The following is a 16,899-nucleotide window of genomic DNA, read 5'->3' as shown; positions in this document are numbered from 1 at the left end:
CTTTTGTCCTCTGGCTGTCAGATACTTTGAACGTTCATGTCATCTATAAATGTGGTCACTGGTAATGTTGGCATTTTTGGAGATTATTCTAAGAGTCATGTATTGAGTATTTGGAGAGCAGTCTTCAAAACTAAATATACCTGGGTGTGGTGGTACACACCTGTTCCTCACAAGCTGCATGGTTGAGGTTCCTGAGAACTGGAGCATAGCCTGACATAATGCGTTCTGTCTGGATCAGCATAAACTGCAGAGTGAAATCCTGACCCAAAAGATGCAAACTAGCCAGCAGAAATTCAGGTTCAGTTGGGAGAGTGTTTGTCTTGCATGCACAAAGCACTGGGTTTGATTCTCAGCATTGGATAAATCAAGAGTCGGGGTATCAGAAGTTCAAGGTTATCCTACCTGTTGCATAGTGAATTTGAGGCCAGCTATGGTTATATGAGACCCTGCCTGAAAACAAGAAGAAAAGAAAAACAGAACAGCTACAATGATAGCTGTAGTTGAGGGCATCCTAGAATTTGGTTATTTCGTGGCACGCCAAAACATAGAAGTTACGGAACACAAACCTTTTGAGTTTTTCTAAGGAATAGCTCAGCCCGTGTGATAGTTATCTCAGAATAGATTGACTGATTTCTGGGATGTAGGGAAAGAAAAGGGAAATGGCATGGGTAGAAAACTGTCCATGCTATTGGGATCAAAGACCCTGGAACTAGAGAGTGAATTTGATGATAAAATACTTGTCTGGGATAGGTATGGCCCTGGGTTCAGTCAAAAACCTCAGAAATAAAAGAAAATATGATTTGGTTGCATTTATACTGGTTGTAGACAGAATTATTGATTCTATAATTATTTTTATGTTGGTTTTACCTATTTCTGTATTTTTTTGTGTGTGGGAATTGCATATTTTCAAGTGCATTTGCCTATGTATGCATATATGGTGGTCATCCTCCTGTGTATGCTTGTGGAAGGAAGCGTTAAATGGATTCTTCTATCAGAGAATCTGACTGGCCAGGTAGGCCCCATGATCTGCCTGTCTCTTTCCCCTCCTCAAGCAATGTGCCCTGTGCCTAGTGCTGGAGATTCAAACTCAGGCCCTCATGTTTGCATAGCAAGCGCTTTACCCCTGAATCGTTTCCCCAGCCCTGTCAGTCATTTGTTCTCCCCCATGCCTCTCTCCATCAAGGGGAAGTGGAGACTGAACCTGGGACTTCGTGTATGTTAGACAATTATTTCTTCTGTTCCCAGCTGTATTTCTGGGTTAGTTTGTTCCACTGCTGTGATAAGCACCAGGACCAAAAACAACTCAGGAAGGAATGGCTTTCCTGTCTGGATCATAGTTCACCCCTGAGGGAAGTCAAAGGAGGGACTCAAGCAAGGCAGGAACTGGAATCAGGAACTGAGTGAAGCGGAGATCACAGAGGAATGCTCCCAGAGGCTTGCTCAGTTTGTTCCCTTATACACCCTGGGACCATCTGGCCAGGGATGGCATGGCCTAAGTGCGTAGGCTCTTCCCACATAAATTGTTAATGGAGAAAATGCCCTTACATGCTTGCCAGTCTGATGGAGGTATTTTCTCAGTTGATGTTCCTCTTTCCAGATGTTGACAAAAAAATTGACCCGTATAATTTATTAAATTTATTTTTTCTTTATTATTCGTGTGTGTGTGTGTGTGTGTGTGTGTGTGTGTGTGTGTGTCTAAGTTCATGTCTGTGCACATCTGTGCATTTGTGGAGGTCAGAGGACAACTTGTGTGAGACACCCTTTACTGTAGGATCCGAGAAGCTCAGGTCTTAAGGGATGCAGCAAGTGCTTTTACACAATAAACCATCTTGTTGACTCTTGTTTTGACATTTCTGTTCATTTGTTTGTTTGAGACAGAGTTTCTCTAGAACTCAGAGATCTGTCTTCCTCCGTCTCCCCAGGGCTGAAATTAAAGGTGTTCACCACCATTTCTGGCTTTGGTCTGGACTTTTTTTAAAGTGTGCATTGGTGTTTTTCCATACACAGCATGTATGGCTGTGTGAGGGTGTTGGATCTCCTGGAACTGGGGTTGCAGACAGTTATGAGCTGCCATGTGGGCACTGGGAATTGAATTCAGGTCCTCTGGAAGAGCAGTCAGTCCTCTTCACCACTCTCTAGTTCTAGTTTTGACATTTACTGAAGACCCTGCTTTTACTGGGTGCAGTGGTGTATATGCATCTATTTCCACCACTTAGGCTAATACAGGAGGATCCATCAGTAGTTTAAAGCTAACCTGAGCTACTTGAAATCTTATCTTGATTAAACAGAGAGCCCCAAATAAAAATGTTACTGTTAGTGTTAGAGAGTCAAGGAATCAAGGGGATTTTTTTTTTTTTTAAAAAAAGGGTCTGACTCTGCAGACCAGACTGGTCTTGAAATCACAGAGATCTGCCAGCCTCTGCCTCCTGAGTGCTGGGATTACCACCCCCAGCAACAGTTTTTTTTTTTTTTTTTTAATCTTAAAAAAAAAAATCAGGATACAGATTAAAGCTAGTTATAAGGTAATTTACTTATCAATCAGAATCAGTAAATAATTTTTGTTTAATTTGCTTAAATTTTTTGAATCAAGGTCTCATCTTCCTGCTTCATCAGCCTTTTAGATTCTGGGATTTGTTACTTTAAAATAAATTTATTCATTTATTTATAAAATTAAAAATTATTTTATGTGTATGAGTTCTTTGGGCTACATGTCTATCTGTGTACCATGTATGTGCCTGGTGCCCAAGGAGGTCAGAGAGGGAGTGGGATCCCTTGGAACTGGAGTTACAGAGAGTTGTGAGCCACCATGTGAGTGCTGGGAATCCGCGGGACCTCTGGTTCTTAACTGCTGAGCCATCTCATTTTTGTGTATATATGTGTTATGTCTGCCTGTATAGGTGTAGCACATGTGTGGAGGAACCTGCAGAGGTCACAAAAGGTTTTGTAAGTCTGGTGGCTCATGCCTTTAATCCCAGCACTCAGGTGACAGAGCATGGCAGAGCTCTATGAATTTGAGGACAGCTTTGTCTACAGAGCTAGTTGGAGGACAAACAGGTCTGTTACCCAGAGAAACCTTGTTTTGAAAACAAATAAACAAACCACCACCACCAAACAAAAGAGGCATTGCATCCCCTAGAACAGTTGTGAGCTGTGAGCTGCCATGTAGTGCTAGGAAATGAACGTGGGTTTTCTTCAAGAGAAGTAGGTGCTCTTAACCACTGAGCAATCTCTCCAGCAGTCTTATTATATTATTACATCTTTAAAAATATTCACATCAGGGTTTTGCCTGCGTGTGAGAGAATGCCGGATCCCTTGGAACTTGAGTTATAGACACTTGTGAATTGCCATGTGGGTTCTGGAAATTGAACCTGGGTTCTTTGGAAGAACGGCCAATCACTGAACCATCTTAAACTCTGAGTCATCTTTCCATCCTCTGTTTTATTACATTTTTATTTATCTTGTGTGTGTGCGCATGTGTAGGGAGCCAGAGGACAATTGCAGGAGTCAGTTCTCACCTTCCGCCCTGTGGGTTCTGGGGATTGTGACTGGCATTATAGGTTGGATTTCTTTTTAACATCTGTGCAAGAAGCATTCTGACAGTGCTCACTGGCCCAAACATTTCATTGTTTGCTTAGATCATTGCTTCTGAATGCTGTCGTTAGATGGAAGTGTTATGCTGTGAGTGTCACAGCAGTGTTTCTGCTAGTGAAGTGTGTTTTAAGTAAGTTTTAGTTGTTGTTTCTTTCCTTTCTTCCTATGCTACCCAGGGTGGACTGGGCTAGTCATCCTGTGACTCAGTTTCCCATGTGCACATAGGTTCTCTATTGTTTTTTTTTTGAGACAGGACAAACTTCAAAGTTATAGAGAAACCCTGTCTCAAAAAAACAAAAGAGGATCTATGTGCACACACAATTCATCTGACATATGCATAGCAAGGTCCCTTTCTAGAAACAATAATCACCAAACCAAACGCAAAGAAGCCAGAAGAAGGCTCAATGGTAGAGATCTTGCTTAGAATTCTTAAGCTCTTGGTTTAATCCCCAGTACAGAAATGAATAAAGCAAGAATGTAATTGAACAAAGTTAAAAGTTTACTTAAACATTTTTGTTTGTTTTTTGAGATAGGGACTCGTTCTGTAGCCCTAGGTATCTTGGAATTCATAGAGATTCATCCACCAGCCTCTGCCCCTACCTCAAGCCCTGGAATTAAAGGTGTGCACCACCACGCCTTGTTTGTTTCAGGAGACATATACCACAGTAGAACAATAGCTGGTTCGTGGGAGTGTACTCCATCTTAAGATCTCTGCTTTAGGATTAAGGCTTGTAGAACTTCATTATTATGCCAGTTGAAACTGGTCTGAGTGGGAAATCTGACTGTTAACATTCCAATTTTGATTTCTTAGATCCAGCTTGGTGATCTGGGACTTCACTGTAAGTGACTCCATTTTAATGTTGAGGTCAGGCTTGAAGCCTCATGCATTAGTCTAAGACAATGGTCTTCTGTAACTTTTGTTTAGCAGACCATTTTGGCAGAGTAGAGAGGGAGTTCACAAGGCCAAGTTATCACCAGCAGAGCCTTCTCTTCCAAAAGTCTTGTTTATTATCTGTGTTCCTCTGTTACTGCCTGCCAGCAGCCAGGGAGAGCTGTGCTGGCTCAGAGGTCAATTACCAGCCCAAAGATGAGAATTTGATAGGTGTGTTTTCAAGTCCTCTGAAGGTAAGCTGTCGGCCTTGTTCACTGATAATCTCAGAGCGCAGGGTCTTGCACATCTTAAGCACAAGCCCCACTTCAGCATCTATGCCCTTAGGCCAGAGAGAAAGCAAACATTTTCCTCAGTGCTGGCTATTAAATGCAGAGTCTCATACATACTAGAAAATGCTCTATTAGTGAGCCATTCCCCAATTCATATTGTTCCTAATATTGTAGAATTAGATAGCTTATTTATAATAAGTTTTTCTCAGCAAGCTAAGGGACATTGTTTTGATTTTTATTACATTCATTTATGTGTGTGTGTTGTTCATGTGTGTGCATGTTTGAAGGTGCGCCACAGTGTACACGTGGAGGTAAGAAGACAACTTGCAGGAGTTATTTTTCTCCTTCTGCCTTGCCTGTCCTGAGGACCCAGGTCAGGTCTCAGGCTTGGCAGCAAGTGCCCTTTACCCATTGTGCCACCTCACTAGCCACTGGGAATGAGGTAAGGGGGCTGGAGAGGTGACACAGTGGTTACTGGTACTTGCTGTTTTTCCTGAGGATCTGAGTTTGGTCCCCAGCATACACTTGAGTGCTTGTAATTCAGTTCAAGGGGATCCGGCACCTTTGTAGCCTCTGTGCATAGCTGCACCTAAGTGACATATACTTGTAACACACACACACACACACACACACACACACACACACACACACACACACACACACACACGAAAATAAATCTTAAAAATAAATGAAGGAATAAACAAGAATCACAGAGGTAAAAAATTCTTTCCCAAATTACAGAGTGGATAAGTGGTAGAGCTGGGACTTGAACCTCTGTTGGTTGGACTCAAAAGGCAAACTATGCTTCCAGATAGAGTCTTCTGCCTGCCTATTTTCTGGATATGCTACTACTTTGCATAGGAAGAAAAAAAAATGGGAGGTATAAAAAATAACAAGTTAATTATATTTTTCTTTCTTTTTTCTTTTTCTTCTGTGTCCTGGCTGTCCTGGAATTCACTCTGTAGACCAGATTGGCTTCAGACTCAAAGATCTTTCTGTCTCTGCCTCTTGAGAGCTGGGATTAAAGGTGTGCACCACCACAGCCTGGCTTAATCATGTTTTAATACACAGAGCAGGAGTGTGAATGGGTGTTTATGTTATTAGTTTCTAGTTTGTCTGTGTTGCTTATGCAGAGGTCTGGGTCTCCCTCGTCTTAGAATGCTGCTTGTTAGGCAAACAGCAATGACAATTAATATGCTTGCAGATTGCTCTGACAAGTATGAGGCTTTTTGTCCCCAGTAGTTTTTACCTGGGCTGTCTCATTTAATTTTCCACAGAAGTGCTAGCCTGTGCACTGCAGGTATATAGCTCAGTGGTAGGGTACATAGAGTACCCAGGCTCTGGTTTCAATCTCTAGCTCTAAAATAAAGACATAAATAGAATAAAGGTTTATTTGGAATTGAGGTTCAGAAGTAAAATAACTTTAAAGACAAAAACTTTTTACTGTTGATTCTAAGACTCACTTAGCTCTGTTTGACAGCACTGCTCTGAGGGCCTTATGGATTTATTTGTAAATCACCCAGGAGAGATTTCTCTTCACAATATAAGGTCCCAAAGAAGTAACACTATTGGAATTTTTACTTCTTTGTGGCCAGGAGGGGAGCTGGCCATATATTCGTTGAAATCCTTTTGCCTCTGCCTCCCAAATGCTGGGATTGAAGGCGTGCACCATAAAATCTGGCTTGGAGTTTGTCAAAGAAAACAAAGCATGGCTCCAAACAGCTGGTGGGCAGAGGTGTAGCTTAGTGACAGGATGCTTGCCTGACATGCAGGAAGCAGGGGTTCAGAGACATGCTGTGCAAAGAGAAAACACTGATACTAAGCTGGATGTGATTGGTCACTCCTGTAATCCCTGCATTGGGAGAGCTGAGGCAGGAGGATTGTCAAAAGTTTAAGGCCAGTTTGGGTGATATAGTAATTTCCAGGCCAGCTAACAAGACCCTGTCTCAGGAAACAAACCAAAAGGGATTCTAATTTTGGAGCTGCAGCTTCTGGACAAATGTCTCTCTGTAGAGGGTAATTCTGCCTACCCAGCTCACTCCCAGACTTGTGCAGATAATCTGCCTAAGATGCCGGGCTCCGTTAGGTTTCCCATTCAAGATGCTGGGAGGGTGGAATAGAAAGTGCTTGCTTTGCTTGATGCTTACACCTTTTTCCTGTCAGCTGTCAGCCATGCACCATCTGTCCCAGCAGCAGGCTGGCCTTCCCTTTTCTCACACTGAGCACAGTGAGGTAGGTAACTTCTCTGTTGCCTTCCGGATCCTTCTGCCACATTCTCCCTTCTGTATTTCTAGTTAAGTGCTCATAGTTTGTTTCATTTACAAAGAACTAAAAAATTGTGTGTGTGTGTACGCTCGCGCGTGCGCGCGTGCACGCACATACGTGTCCTGGAACACACAGTGTCACAGCATGCGTATGGGTGTCAGATTACTGATGACTTTGAGTAGTTCTCTTATTTCACCATTTTGGAACTGGGGCTTTCTGTTTCCAACATTCTGCATGCTCCAGATGCTCCAGGCTAGCTGGCCCAAGAGCTTATGGGAAGTTTCTTCTCGACTTCCCACCTCCCCACAGAAGTGCTGGGATTACAGATATGTCTGTCCTACTACATCTGCCATTTTTATATAGGTGCCAGGGATCCAACTCAAATGTTTAGGGTGCTTGTGACAAGCACCTTTATCCATTGAGCTATCTTGTCTACCATTTCATTTCTTTTTCTTCTTTCCTTTGTTTAATTTTTTAAAATTTTAGGTGTATGGCTGTTTTTCCCCTACTATATATCTGTGTCTGATACCCACAGAGGCCTGAAGAAAGTATCAGATATCTTGGTACTGGAGTTACAGAAAGGTTCCCCCCCCAAAACAAACAAACAAACAACAACAACAACAACAAAAAAAAAACAGTGTTTCTCTGTATTGCTTTGGAGCCTGTCCTGGAACCAGTTCTGTAGACCAGGCTGGCCTCAAACTCACAGAGATCCACCTGCCTCTGCCTCCCGAGTGTGCCACCAATGCCCAGCTGAGTTACAGAAAGTTGTAAGCTGCATGTGGGCTCTGGAAATCAAACCTGGGTCCTCTGGGAGAGCTAATGCTCTCAACCATTGAACCATCGCTCCAGCCCCTGCTTCTTCCTTTTGTTAGGATTCTTTACTGATTATGTTTTGATGTGTGGTTTATATCCCCCGCCCCCCCCCCTTTTTTTTTTTAAGACAGTGATTTTCTGTGTAGCCCTGGATCTGGCTGACCTGGAACCCCGTCCCTCCCTCCCTTCCTAGATTTATTTTATATATATGAGGGCTCTATTGATTTTATATCAAAAGAGGGCATCAGATTCCATTATAAATGGTTGTGGGTTGCTGGGAATTGAACTCAGGGCCTCTGGAAGAGCAGCCAGTGCTCTTAACAGCTGAGCCATCTCTCCAGCTCCCCTTTTCTTGAGGGGGAGGATCGAGATAGGGCTTCTCTTGTGTAGCTTTGGATCTTGCCCTGGAACCTGCTTTATAGCTAGCCTTGAACTCACAGAAAACTGCCTGCCTCTGCCTCCCAAGTGCTGAGATTAAATGTGTGAGCCACTGATGCCCAGCAAAACTTTATATCAATATCCCTTTTTTCTGTCTGTCTTTCTTTCTTTTTCCTTCCTTTTTTTTTTGTTTTTTGTTTTTGTTTTTTGTTTTTGTTTTCTGAGACAAGGTTTTTCTATATAATAGTTCTGGCTGTCCTAGAACTTGCTCTGTAGACCAGCCTGGCCTTGAACTCACAGAGATCCACCTGCCTCTCCGGAATGCTGGGATTAAAAAAGCATGTGCCACCACTGCCCAGCTGACAATTGCAATTTTAATTCAAGACCAACCTGTCTTTCAAAGAGATTTAGGTCGGTGGTGGTGTATGCCCTTAATCTCAGCATTCAGGAGACAGAGGCGGGCAGATCTCTGTGAGTTTGAGGCCAGCCTGGTCTACAGAATGATTTCCAAGACAGCCAGAGCTGCACAGAGAGACCCTGCATTGAAAAACAAACAAAAAAATTACAGTCCTTTCAATATCATCCCAAGGCCTGTTGTTATGGATGAGTACTATCATGCCTGCCTTCGCTTCACTTTTATTCTGTATGCTTTTTTTTTTTTTTTAAATTATGTGAATATGTATTCATGTTAAGTGCAGGATCCCCTGGAGCTGGAGTTTGTATACAGATGGTTAAGCTGTCCAACATGGTGCTGGGAACCAAACTCCAGCTCTCTGAAAGAACAGTGTGTGCTCCTTAATGCCAAGCCATCTTTCCATCTCCCCCCTCCTTTCTTTTCTTCCTTCCTTTTTAAAATAGATATACTCACGTTTTGATTTATTATTCATTGCTTGCATTTGAAGAATTCTTCAGTGACATCCTTCCTTTGATTCTGTGCCATAGTTCTTAACCACAACATAGCAGCAACCAAACCTTTCACAATTTTGCACAGGCTTGCCCATTCCTTAGTTTCTTCATCAACCCTAATTAGGTTATTTGATGTTCAGAACAAAGGACCTCCCCACACTTATATAATGTGGGCTTATACAGATGGGTGCAAGCACACAAAGATGACTGGGTACTTGTCCAAATGTTAGCAGCTTTGGGAATTCACACATCCACTAGCAATGTCCCCTCTTTTGCTCTGGTGGTGGGTGAAGTGGGAAACCTAATCTCGAAAACACCTAAGTCTATGGCTTCTGTATGACTTGGCCATGGCAGACTTCTCTTCAGTTTTTATACTGCTTCATTTATTTATTATTTTAACGTGATCTTCCTTTTCTAAGAATTTTGTGTATTTCTGTGTGCCTGTGTGTGTGTGTGTGTGTGTGTGTTTGAGAGCAGAATGAACATAGATTTATTATGGAAAAGTGAGGAAGATCTCCCAAGAGTGGGAGGGACTCCAAGGAAGGAGTATCTTCTTTTCTGAGTTTTCTACAAACATATATCAGATGGCATTAATTCCAGTGGGTGTGTGGATAGAAGACAAAGTGCATAGAGATCTCTGATGAAATTCAGAGATGCTTGAGGATTTGGTGTTGGCCTTAATAGCCAAGCATTGTTAATCATATGTTTTTATGATTCCTGCCTTTGCCAATTACTCACATTTATTCAGTGATTTACCTGCCAAATGAATTCTAAAAGCTTTGCATACAGCACCTCACAGTATTCTGAGTTACCTATTTTTAGCATGCCCATTTTATGTATGAGGTAGCAGGCACAAAGCAGGTGAAAAAGTTGTATGAAGTTATAATTAGTAAGTAGTAAGTTTGAGGTCTTTTCTCTTTTTGTGATTTTTTTTTTTTTTTTTAATTTGAAGTCAAGGTTTCTCTGCGTAATAGTCCTGGCTGCCTTGGAACTCCCTTTGTAGACTAGACTGGCCTCTGCCTCCCCGGTCCTGGGATTAAAGGCTTGTGCCACCACTGCCCTGTGATCTATTTCTTATTTATTTGTATTGAGGGCCTCATGTAACCCAGGATGGTCTTGAATTTACCATACAGCAAAGGATGCCTCTTGACCTTCTTGCCTTCTTCCTAAGTGCTGGAATTGTAGGTATGAGTTATCATGCCCTGCTTGAATTTGGGATTTGAATACAGGTAGTCTCAGCTGGCCACAGTGGTGCACACTTATAATTCTGGTATTCAAGAAGCTGAGGCAGGGGGATTGCTGGAAGTTTGAGGACAGCCTGTGCTACAAAGTGAGACCTTGCCTCAAAAAATAAAAGAAGGCTGGAGCTTTAGCTCCCTGAAGAGTGGACATGGAAAACAACCACCACAGAAATTGGTAGTCTGGTTCTGAAACATGCCAGTAACATGACTACTTTTTTAAAATTAGTATTTAAAACATATTTTATTTTTATCTGTATATATGTGTGCTTGAGTGGGTTTGTCCACCAGAGTGTAGTGTTCTAGGAGGAGTTGGCTCTCCTGGAACTGGAATTATAGGTGTTTGTGAGCATCTTGATGTAGGTGCTGGGAACCAAACTCCTTTCTTCTACAAGAGCAGGGAGTGCACTTTATGATGAGCCGTTTCTCCAACCCAACCCTGACCTTTCCCTCCCTCCCTCCCTCCCTCCCTCCCTCCCTCCGTCTCTCCCTCCCTCCCTCCCTCCCTTCCTTCCTTCCCTTTTTTTTTTTTTTTTTTTGAGATAGTCTTGCTAGGTAGACCTGGTACTTCTCTTGTAGCTCTGGCTGGTTCAAACTCACAATAATCTTCCTGCCCTCCTGAGTGCTGGGATTAGATATACATTACTCATTAGGTAATGTGACTCACTTGTGTTTGGTCCTAGGATTTGAACTCAGAGCATTGAATATGCTAGACTGTGCTCTAGCAAGCACACACTTAAATGGGTTTATGAGCAGCTGGCAGCGCACTACTCAATGGCAGTAGGAAAACTGCCTACAGAGAGAGGTACATTAAAAATAAAATAAAAAAGTCTATGGCAACAGAATGTAGTAGATCACACTTGTAATCCCAACACTCAAGAGGATGAAGTGGAAGGAGCATTGTGACATCCCATGCATCTGTCTGCTGTGGTCTTCTCCATCCAATGGAATAGCAGCTTCCAAAGACCAAATTCTGCATGTCCAATGACCACCATTCCTCCTCATTTGACAGTAACTCAACAACCCTAATTCACCTGTCACTTCTGTGAAGCTTCTGACATGCCCCCTATGAAATTAATTGCTTTTCCCCAGGGTTTTGTTTTGTTTTGCTTGTTTGTTTTTGAGACAGGGTTTCTCTATGTAGCTTTGGAGCCTGTTCTGGAACTCAACTCTGTAGACCAGGCTGGCCTTGAACTCAGAGATCCACCAGCCTCTTGCCTCCTGAGTGCTGGGATTAAAGGTGTGTGCCACTGCTGCCCAGTGGAAGCCTTCTCTTAAAGATGCTATGTCTCTTGTTGCTAGCAAAGAATTTACCCAAGAAAAAGCCGTTACCAAGAAAACTGAATTTGACTCTGTTTTTGTGTGTTTAGAATCCCTTTTTAAGCTTTGTCAGGCCTCATATTAAGGCCCTCAGGTTGGGTGCCTTTTGTGGGCAGAGTTTTCTTATGCTGGTGGCTGTTCCCAATTAATCGTTTAGAATTTAATATTAATCGTAAACCATCTGCCAATAGCTCAGGCTTGTTACTAGCTAATTCGAACATTTAATTTAACCTGTATTTCTTATCTATGCTTTGCCATGTGACTTGATGTCTTCTCAGTGCAGCCTGTCTATTTTGGTTGTCTGCTTCAGCTGGTGACTCTCTACCCCTCCCTTCTTCCCAGCATTCTCAGTTTTGCTATCAGCCTAACTTTATTCTGTTCAGCTATTGGCCAGTCAGCTTGTTTATTAAAACCAATCATAAAGACATATATTCCCACGCTGTAAAGGAATAGCCTGCAACTCTCCATCTGTCTTTTGACAGTCTCATGTAGCCTAGGCTAGCCTTGAATACACTTGGTAGCAGAGGATGGCCTTACACTCCTGATCCTCCTGTCTTCACCTCTCAAGGGTTAAGAGTTGCAGGCATGTGCTCTTGGCTCTTAAGAAATTTTCTTTCTGTATATGCATGAAGGTCAGAAGAAAACTTCCAGGAAAGAGTTCTCTCCTTCTACTATATATGGGTCTGTGAGAACTGAACTAAGGTCAATCTTGGCAGCAAACATTTCTCCTCCCTGAGCGTTCTTGCAGGTCCATATGTGGCTCTGTTGTGCTATTTTAAAAGTCTTTATTGAGCTAAGTGTCCACCTGTGATCACAGTGCTTGGGAGGCTGAAGAAGGAGGATTATGAATTCAAGGTAGCTTGGCCTATATATACTTACTAAGATTGTCCGACAAAAGGACTTTATTGAGGCATTATTTATTGGAGTACACACATATTAAGCTGAGACTGGATGACCTTTTACACACACACACACACACACACACACACACACACACACACACACAAAGCAGGCTCAGGATGATATTGGTTCCCTCAGAAGACTGCTTGTCTCCTCACTGAGTTGCATAGCTACTCCTTCCCCAGAGGGAAGCCTTGTTTGCAGCCTTGCATTTCAAGCAAGTCCTGGAGGCATCAGCAGCTTAATAAGTGTTTTTTTTTTTTTTTTCTTTTTTTTTTTTCTGGCTATATTCAGAATTCTGATTGCAAGAGTTGAGGACATGTAGAGTATGACATAACCAGGGTTACAAGGCAGTTATGAGAGAGGGAGAAGGGCCAGGAAGTTGAAGGGTATTTTAAGGAAGTGAGACAAGAGGAAGAGATGGCTTCCAGGACATGAGAGTGAGAGCTGGAGGTGGCAGAAGGACACCAGCAGTGTTCTAAGCTTGAAAACACCCTGTATTGTGAGAGTATAGGAAGGCTAAGCAGGAATGATGGGAGAAGGGATGCATTGGGATCCCTGGTAGAAGCAGGGAAATTACAGTTTGTTCAGTCGCTGTCTCTCTCTCCGTGTGTGTGTGTGTGTGTGTGTGTGTGTGTGTGTGTGTGTGTGTGTGTGTGTTTCATTTTTAAGACAGGGTTTCTCTGTGCAGCTTGGTTGTCCGGGGAACTTGTTCTGTAGACCAGAATGGCTTTGAACTCATTCGCCTGCCTCTGCCTCCTGAGTGCTGGAATCAAAGGTGTGTGCTTCCACCTGGCTCTCTGCTCAGTCACTAAATATTTACTGAGTGGTGCTAGCTCAGGCCTCTGCCTGGTACTGATGGGAGGGCCTTGGGGCTTGCTGTAATATACCAAGTATTGCTGATGAATGGACTAGGATAGAGTGGAAAGATGGATTCAAGATCAAGACCCTTCCTGAATTGAAACTATTAGGTGTTGACTAGCAGAGGTGGGAAAGGAGTATGGAAGGCTGGCACTGAAACCACTAGAGTTTTCCCAGAGTTTAGTAGCTAGCCAAATATATCTTCCATCTCCACCCTCTCTTCAGCAAAGATTGCTGATGGCTGTTTTGTGCATATAAATCCCTGGCTGCTTCTGTGTGCTCTGAGCCAGGAATAGAGGCATGCTCCGATTTCTGAAGCACAGTGAGTTGCTGTGGGTTTGCAGAAAGACTATTTATATAAAGAACAATCTGGAAGCAGCCTGAAGACCCAAACTCAGTGTAAAAAAATGAGGCAAATTCTGGGGTAGCTACTAGATAGACTACTAGATAGCTATGAGCCCTCTATTGACCTGTCACTACTGAATAGTTATGAAAAGAGACTGGCCTGGCATACCTTCAATTCCAGCACTCAGGAGGCAGCGGCAGGCAGATCTCTGTGAGTTCAAGGCCAGCCTGGTCTACAGAGTGAGTTCCAGGACAGCCAGAGCTATACAGAAAAACCATGTCTTGAAAAACAAGAGGACAGACGTCTATGGTGTCACTACTCGGATACATATATGTGTGAGCTCATGTCAGAAACAGAGGTCTCCTGATGGGTTTGGAGTAGCAGGAGTTAGATGCTGATCTTGGTTATACTCCTGTTAGAGTTTTCTTTTCCTTAGGTGTAAAATGGATGTAGTAATGGTAATGATTCCTAAGTCCTCATGGGATTGTGGTAAAAGTCACGTGAGATTCCTTATATAAGGGTCCTTTGTAAACTCTGTAGTAAACCATGCACAAGAGTTTTTGTTTTTGTGTTTTAGAGAAGGTCTCATTAAATAGTGAGCTGGCTTACTCTAAAGACCAGGCTGGCCTCAAATTCTGTTGGTTAAAGGCATTTACCAACACACCCGGTTGTATTTTTTTATTTTATTTTATTTTATTTTTATTTATTATGTATACAGCATTCTGTCTGGATGTATCCCTGCAGGCCAGAAGAAGGCACCAGAGCTCATTATATATGATTGTGAGCCACCATGTGGTTGCTGGGAATCGAACTTAAGACCTCTGGAAGAGCAGTCATCTCTCTAGCCCCCACCTAGTTGTATTATTATTATTATTATTATTATTATTATTTTGCTGCTGCTGCTGTTGTTGTTGTTAAAAAAATTACACCTTTAATCTCAGCACTTGGGAGACAAGGCAGGTGGATTTCTTTGCATTTGAGGACAGCCTGGTCTACAAAGAGTTCCAGGACAGCCAGGACTGTTACACAGAGAAACCCTGTTTCAAAAAATAAAAAATGGAGCTGGAAAGATGGCTCAGGGGTTAAGAGCACTGAATGCTCTTCCATAGGACCTGGGTTCAATTCCCAGCACTCACCTTCTAGCTAACAACTGTCTGTAACTCCAAGATCTGACACCCTCATACAGACATATGTGCAGGCAAAACACCAATGTACATAAAATAAGAATAAATTATTAAGAAAAACAAAAAGTAAAAACAACAAAAGATTAGTTTGTGTGTTTGTAGAGAACAACTTGCAGGTGTCATTTTTTTCCTTCTACTATGTGGGTACCAGGGTATCAGGTTTCATGATAAGTGGTAAGAATAGCCTCTGTCTGCTAAGTCATAGTCATCTTGAGAGCCCTTGTTTGTTTTTGAGATAGAGTTTCACTAGCTCTGTAGTCCAGGCTAGCCTCAAAATTTGGGCAGTCTTTCTGTCTCAGACTCTCTAGTACTAGGATTGTTAAATATGAGCCACCACACCCAGTTTACATATGAGTTATTAATAGTTCATGATTCCTGTTTACTTCAGGAATTACAAACTGGTGACTGTTGGCCAGTTAGAGTAGGTCCCAATATTTTCGCTTTTTGTCTTGGCAGCACTGGGGCTGGTGTGCAAGGTGTTGCACAGGCTAACACATGCTCACTGGACCACGTCCCTAGAGTAGGCATCCAGAAGGAAATTTCTCCCCATCAGGTTCCTTCCTTAACTCTCTACCTTGCTGCTTTTGTTTTTGTTTCTAGTTCATTGGGGGGTGGGGGGAAGACCAGATTCCCATCCAGTAATGCCAGTTAATCTTAATTCGAGCAGGGGGCTTGTGGTAGTAGGTAATTTGATTTTACTCTGAAGGGCAAGCTTGAGCATCCAGTCAGCCTTCCTGTAGCTTGAGGGCTTATAGTATGAACAAGTCAACATTGTATCTGCAAATTAGACCTGGTTTCTTCTGCCCCTCTGGACATGCCTGGGAGTCAGCCTTTCCCAGTACTTGGCAGGAGCTTTGGGGCCCTCCAGTCCTCTCCCTTCCTTGGTGAGCCTAGGTATTTTGATTTATCCAGTAGCTTTCAGAAATATTTCTCTAACTGGAAAACCCCAGGTCTGGAGCATCTGACCTAGTCTCTACTTTTAGAAGACCACAAGAGTCCTGCAAATGCTACTTTGTTAGTTCTTAATTGTATTGTAACAAGTTTTCTTAGAGTTTAGTGGTTTGAGATTTGAAACAAGGATAAATATTTATTATCCTCCAAGTTTCTGTGGGTCAGAATTCAGCAGAAGCTAACTGGGAGGTTTTGGTTCAGGCTTGCAGTTCAAAGTGGCTTATTCATAGAGTCGGGACTTTGCTGTGGGTTCTTGAGGGGACACCTTGATTCCCTGCCTTTATATGGGGCTTTGCATAGGAATTTATAGTGTTTTCACAATGTAGCACCTGGTTGTTCTCACCCTTCCCCTGATGGGAACCCAGGAGCATATAGGTAAAAGCAATAGTACTGTGTATACTAAGATACATATAATATGCTGGGTGGTGCATGCTTGTAATCTCAGCCCTTAGGGGGGCAGAGGCAGGAGGCCAGCCTGATGAGTTCTATGACAGTTACAGCCACACAGCAAGACCCCCCAATAACACCCCCCCACACACACCAAGGAAAAACCCAAGCAAATAAGTTGATTATGTTCCTTCCAGTATTTAGGTTTTAGGGTTTAACTCAGGTTGTTGGGCTTGACCACATGTGTCTTTACTGACTGAGCCATCTCACCAGCCCAGCATTTGAAGTTTGTAATTATGTAATATAAATAAATATGATGAGAAATATGTTTAGAATTATGTAATATAAATAAATATGATGAGAAATATGTTTAGAATTATGTAATATAAATAAATATGATGAGAAATATGTTTAGAATTAGGCAGTGTGCTATGGAAATTATCTCAGTTATAAGTCAACATACAGCAAACATGCAGGACCTTTTATTTATTTATTTTATATTGGGTGGGTGTTTTGCCACATGCATGTCTGCACCATGTCACCTTTGTTTCTGGGGCCCACAGAGGCCATCAGATCCCCTGGAGCTGGTTACAGA

The 16,899-nt window shown here is 42.5% G+C and overlaps 1 protein-coding gene across 1 annotated transcript in view; it reads left to right on the top strand.

Moving 5' to 3' along the window:
• The window catches only part of Phf20 (PHD finger protein 20), a 99,175-nt gene that overhangs the window by 23,330 nt on the left and 58,946 nt on the right, over positions 1 to 16,899 (top strand). The gene's annotated exons all lie outside the window — the stretch shown is intronic.

This window comes from Phodopus roborovskii, unplaced genomic scaffold (genome assembly GCF_943737965.1).
Source record: "Phodopus roborovskii unplaced genomic scaffold, PHOROB, whole genome shotgun sequence".
NCBI classification, from domain to species: Eukaryota; Metazoa; Chordata; class Mammalia; order Rodentia; family Cricetidae; genus Phodopus; species Phodopus roborovskii.
The sequence above is the reverse complement of the archived record's forward strand: the minus strand, read 5'-3'. Positions and strand labels throughout refer to the sequence as shown.